The sequence below is a fragment of the Notechis scutatus genome, chromosome 4, assembly GCF_049901735.1.
Source record: "Notechis scutatus isolate UNSWTSFEM ecotype Mainland chromosome 4, rNotScu1.2, whole genome shotgun sequence".
NCBI lineage: Eukaryota > Metazoa > Chordata > Lepidosauria > Squamata > Elapidae > Notechis > Notechis scutatus.
This window is the reverse complement of record NC_142012.1, coordinates 50,375,554-50,382,208: the sequence shown is the minus strand read 5'-3', so window position 1 is coordinate 50,382,208 and position 6,655 is coordinate 50,375,554.

Below are 6,655 nucleotides of genomic sequence, written 5' to 3'. Positions count from 1 at the left end.
GTATAAACTCTTCATTGAACCAAGGCCTCATCAATCAGTGGTTAGAATAGAATAGAATAGAATAGAATAGAATAGAATAGAATAGAATAGAATAGAATAGAATAGAATAGAATAGAATAGAATAGAATTCTTTATTGGCCAAGTGTGATTGGACACACAAGGAATTTGTCTTGGTGCAAATGCTTGGTTAGTATATTTTGCTTACAATCTATTTGTAAGGAAATGCCTCAGTTGTTTAAATGATTCCATTTCCTCATTTCTAGAATATAATACACTGGAGATTCTTACTCTTTTCTTTAAAAAATGAACAGATGTAGTCTGGAAGGAAGAGTGAATTTAGATTGGATAAAAAGGTAGCAATGAAAGTGACCTTGAGAGCAGGTGGAAGGTAGTCAAAGTTTAATGACATCTTTATTATCCTTCTTAAAAATAGGAACCATATTAAGTAAAAAGGAATAATAAATCCAGAAGTATTGCAAGCTGGAAATATGCAAAAGCTTTATGGACGAATTAAATTGCATGCTTGAAAAAGTTATTAGGCCAAGTACGTTCCAGCCATACTGTTTTTGTTTTGATTTGCTCACTTTATTTTTATTTTTTTAATATCCTGTTCCAAGGATTCATTTTTTAAAGAAAAAACAAAACCCTAAATCATAATATTTAGGGTTGGAAGTGATCATTGAAATGATCTAATCCAGAGGGAGGGAGAGAAGAGGAGGAAGGGAGATGGAGAGAGTGGGAGACAGAGAGGGGGGAGAGGGAGAGGGAGAGGGAGAGAGTGGGGGAGAGAGAGAGATTTTCTTTGTTATGGTCAATGAAACCATGTCTCTTCCCTCACCACTTAAGATCATGATATGATCTGGAATTGAGGGAATGTCACTATCCCAGCCCTTGTCATGTCCAGATATAATTCTTAGTCTTTGAGTTTCGCTGTGTTGAATGAAGGATCTCTTGGCTTGGTCTTTCCCAGGCATCTGATGACCCTTCTGGATTTCAGAGACAGTTTGGGGTTGTTCTCAAGGCTCTGCTGCAGAATACAGCAGAAGTTTGGAAGGGAACAAAGAGTTAAATCTGATCGAGCGAGGCAAGATTTTTTTGTTAATATACTTTGTGGTAATAAGAGTGGGGAGAAAATAATTATTTTGCCACTCTTACTGCTTCTGAAGATAGCCAGCTGGCACCCACTCCTAGGTATAAGGCCAGAAATGCATCTACAGGAAGAGTACTCAGTGTGAAGATTATTTGAGGCATCCATCAAATAAAATGGCTCAGATCCTCCTTGAGTTGCTCTGGCTTTGTATATGTCCTTTGAGGTCAACTGAGGCCAAGTCTGTCTTGGTTATCTGGAAAGAGTTTAAGCCTTTTCATCCTGACCAAAAGAACAGGATCCTTGGACTATATATGCAGCCACCTGTCTCTTCTGGTTGGCCAAGACCTCCCGGGAATCACAAATCCCTTCCATGGCACAGGGCTTCTCTTATTTATGGGACTGTCTATGGTTTTCACCCATCGATGGCGTCAAACCAAGTGAGCATGCCTTGGGTTCCTTCTGTGAAAAAAGATCAAGTGATGATGTCCAGAAGATGTGTGTGTGATGACCTGAAGCGTAGCACAAAGGCAACACAGTCAGAGAATAAGTCTGGGTACCTTTTTTAACTCCAACTTTGCCTCCGGTTACCTTCTGGTCTGGAGAAAAACTCTCCCATGAACCTGCAACAGCCTTTGGCTGCAGACATTCCAATTCAAAAGTTGTAAACAGAAAACTTTAAACTATAAATCCAATAAGGCAAGATAAGGTAAGAAATCCAGCAGGGCAAGATAAGGAGTTCTAGAAGTGAAGTAACACGGCAGTAAATCCAACCAGTTGGGAGGATGCCAGGAGCTCAGATAACAGCAGCCAACATGAGATAAACTCAACATTTGTTCCTGACAACTGCCCCACCCACTTGCCTCTCCTTTAATATCCCTCCCCAGTTGTGCTTTGTGAAGGGAATCAGGGCCCTTTCCTCCCTCATAAGCCAAACAACCCACGTTGCTCCCTTCTCCATTCCTCCCTGTGTGCCCTAGGATGAAGAGGGGGTAGGCCTGGGTCTTCCTCTGAACCCTGTCTCCTTTTCTCTACCTCTTCCCTGCTCTGCCCAGCTGGACTTTGCCCTTCCCCAGTTTCCTCCACAACCAATAGAGCCACTCTCCCACTCCCTGTCCGCTGTTCGTCTTCCTCCTCGGATTCAGACTCTGAAGGAGGCATGACACTGTGTATGGAGTCTCAATGGTGGCCTCTGTCCCTTAGAACAGCATCTCCCAGCTGGCTTTTGAAAAGGCCTTGAAAATCTGGCCTTTCTCCTTGTTTTACTTCCATCAGTTATCCTTTACTTTTTAAAACCTGTGTTAGCATCCCAGAGTCATAGCTGGTGACTTGGTGACACATATAAATTTTAAATTAATCTGTTAAATAAGTAGAAATCTAAAGAATAAGAATAATATCACAGACATTTAAAAATGTAAATCAAAACTCATCAAGCAAGAAGGGGGAGAGGAACTTACAGTAGAATCAAAGGTAATAAAAAATCAGTGCAATTATACAAAAGCGGCTAAAACCAATTAATAGTGAAACAGTGATGCAAGAAAATGGACATAAGAACAGAAGGGATTTTCTGAATTGGACTGAAGAACTTACGATGTGTTCCCTTGAAGAAAATCTCATTTAGTTCATTGGGAGAGCTTCTAGCTAAATTGGTTGCAGATAATGCTCTAAATACTTTAAATTTGCCTAAATAAATCTGTGTTTCAGTACATATGTTAGGGCTATTAACTGATACAAGCCTTCAAAATGTTAGCTATGGGGAACATGACTAACATATTTCCCTTTGATAATGTATGGGAAATATGTGGGATTAATATTTGAGATAAAAAAGAATCAATTACCAACGGTCACTTACTTTTATTCTACACCAGGCAGAGTAATGAAGAAGCAGAGTCATAAAATATTCAGAAAAGAGTAAGATCAATTATGAGAGGCAATAACATAAGTTATTCTCATCCTGGGAAGTTAAGGGAAACTCTAGTTTTGTATAAAATTGTGTTAAAACCTTATTGTTGAGTTTTATAATTCAGGACCATGGACAGAGGGCTTCATTGTTTGATGAAAACTGGTGAAAGAGTCTTAACAAAGGAAATATATTCAGATTAATACTAGTAATTTATGTTTGCTCCAGATTTATTAATAACAATAAATGCTAATCCTCCTACTTATTTGTTTTTAATTATATTTTTGATGGTATTTTCACTAAAGCATAGATGTTAGCAATGGCTTATGTGCAAATTTCATTCCATGTATTCTAATTAATCTTTTATTTCCATGGTTTATGTTGTGTTATTTTTTCAGACTTGGTATGACTGGAGCTCTTTGACAAAACAACATGTAAGACAATGCAAGCTGTCATTGACCAACAGATGACAGAAACACCATAAAATGGTATAATCATTATTATAAAATGTTAGAATGTACTCCTTGACTTATGACCACAATTCAATCCAAAATTTTCATTGCCTAAGCAAGAGAGCTGTTAATTTAATTTTGCCTCATTTTACAACCTTTCCTGCCAGATATATTAAGGGAATCCCTGCAGTTGTTAAGTTGGTAACACAGTTGTTAAGTGAATCTGATTTTCCCCATCTGACTTTGCTTCTCAGAAGGTCACAAAAGCTGAATTTTAATCATGTGACCACAAGGATGCTGCAATAGTTATAAGCACCCAAAAATGGTTGTAATGTTATCAATTCTGTTGTAACTTTGAACCATCACTGAACAGATTATCATAAGTCAGGGACTAGCTGTAGAACACTAGAACCAACACAGGTGACATAGAACATAAATGCATACAATGAGGTCCAAAACCATAAAAGAGAAAAGAATTAAGAGAGTTTAAAAAAAGCTATGCCACTCCAGATCAGTAAATCAATAAACATATTATGTGTCAACTCATAAAACATTTCTATGCCTGTTTTAGGGTTGACATGAACAGAAGTGTGTATGTGTATAATTTGAAAGAGCAATGCAGCAGTTTGGAACTGAAAGTGCATTCCATTCATATCTTGCAAAGATTGTAACTAAGTGACCGGAATTTCTGCCGGGCAAATCTCTAATTGGAGAATGTGATTGATGACTCTTGGCTATGGACGTGTCTCGTTGGAGAATATGAATTATGATACACCCAGAGGGGTGGGGAAGAAACCAGGATCAAGGGTGACAGTGAATTACATGTCTCAGAATTGGCTTCATACAGGTCATGCCGGCATGTTTGCTCCTAATAAATTCTTTGAAATTTTTGAAGTATGGCTCGAGGCTCATGATTTAATTAGGGCAACTGCTGGAATCCTGACATTAGGTGGTTCAATCTACTGCTATCTACACTCTATAATGTTTTTGCGTTTTTGGATAGCAAAATCTTGACACCTGAGCTGTACCATCAAGAGAGACATGGAGATCAGAGTTGGTAGGTATCTTTCCAATCTCTTCCTGAGTGCAGTAATACTTCCACTTTTGACTTGCTGATCAAGAAGACTGCTTAGAAGAATGTGGGCCACAGATTCTATTTTTGCTTCTTTCTGGCAATACTCTTTCAAAGTATGGGATCTTGTGGCATGTTTGCCCTTGTTATATCAGAAGGAAAGGTGCACCAAAGATTGCATTATCTACATTGATGTCAGTAGGATGTTAATAGGAAGCAGATGATTGTCTTGTCTGAAAAAAGGAAGTCAAAATTCCCCTTATTGCAATATGCTTACTAGGTTAGCTTGGAGAACATTAAAAAAAGATGCAAGAGAAAACAAGAAGTGGAGAATGAATAATGTAATCATTGATGACCTCTACTCTTTAAGGGGATATTTATCACCAAAGCTTTTCAATGTTTTCTTTCACCACTGACTCCTGTGCAGTAATTAGATTCCCCCAGAGCAGATGGGCCAGCAATATTTGGATTTTTGTTAATGGAAAAGCACAAGTCACCTATGGCACGGCCATTAACATTTAAAGCTGCAGGGAAAACTGGTGTTAGAATGCAAGAAAACCTTACTGTCTAGAGATCAGAAATTCCTTTAGAAGCAATAAAGAAAGAAGGAAGGGAAAGTGATTGACCTCCGAAACATGCTACTAATTCCTTACATGAGCCAAGTTTTGCTTAAGTACTTATAAAGGTGAGAGGGTCATAAGAGAAACGACAAATGAAACACCAGGGTTCGGGCACTAAGAGCTGACATAAGAGTGGATAAAGGAGAGAGCAAAAGAATATAAGAAAGTGCTTTACTCTTGCTTTGTTGGATATGGGGAGGTCTTTGGTTGTGTTGATCAGGGGGTCTCCAACCTTGTCAACTTTAAGACTTGTGGACTTTAACTCCCAGAATTCCTCAGCCAGCGGAGTTGAAATCCACAAGTCTTAAAGTTGCCAAGGTTGGAGAGTCCTGGGGTAGATCATATCAGAAGGAAGAAGATACTAAGGTCAATGAGTGTGCAGAAATGCTTAGCTATTCTTCTGAGTTCATAATTACAAGCAAGGAACTAATGTCAGGATGTGGGATAAGACAGTGATGCTGAATAGGGAAAGGAATGAAGTAGTGGGGCCTTTTGCTCTTAGTTCTTATTTAACTTATACAGCGAATGTGTTATAAGAATGTCAGGATTGGGTGATATAATGAAATTATATTTCATTCTATCCTGACTTTCTTATAATGCTGAAATTAAACACTGAAATTAAAACTGGAGAATGGATGGATGGGTGAGTGGATGGATGGATGGATGACTTTTCTTTCTAAAGGTAAAGGTCTAGAAGATTTATAATGAAAAGAGAAATGGAAACTCAGGGCTAGCAATAAATATCTAATACTTAATGAAAATTAGTAAGAATTTTTTTAAACAGAAAACACAAAAAGTTAAGCTTAACGTTACTGAAAATCGATTGCTTTGTTTTCTAGGGCTGAGAAATAAATAAAACTGTACAGTGTGCGGGAGAAGGAAAGATGAGAATAACACTAGAGGACAAAACAGAACCAAAATGATAGAAGACGATACAAGAAAAAGCGGTATTTATTTAGCCACAAAGATCAGACGAGCAAAAGCCATTGTTTTTCCAGGGGTAATGTATTTCTGTGCAGAAGCAACAGAAACAGTTGTTGTTTGCTAAGTGAATTTGGAGATGGTTACTAAAAGGACCAGCAGAGAATCATCAGGATAAAATGTGATGGCTCCTTCAAGGTAGCTAGCAGAAACTCCCATGCGTGTGATGCACATGGCACCTTGGCTTACTAAAGGAAAAAAAAAAAAAAAAAGACTTTGCCAAAATATAGCTGTAAGGTTCATATCTCCTAGAGATGCCTCCTAATTGTGTTGTTCTTTATTGCAAGTTTTCTTCTTTATTTTTCACATTCATCCCTCAATTATCATTATTGCTTTTATTACAAGGCTTATTAAGGTGGAAATGAAATTGTTTTGCTTTCCAATTTATTACATGCTTTGAATCCTAAAATCTAGAAAAGGAAAATCTAAAATGGTACAGATAGGTTCCTCTTTGAGTTTTGAAGTTGATTTTTTTCTTTTTCTTCTTAATGATCTTTTCCAAATCATGTAAGAAATTGTATCAATTTGTGTTCAGGTGGAACT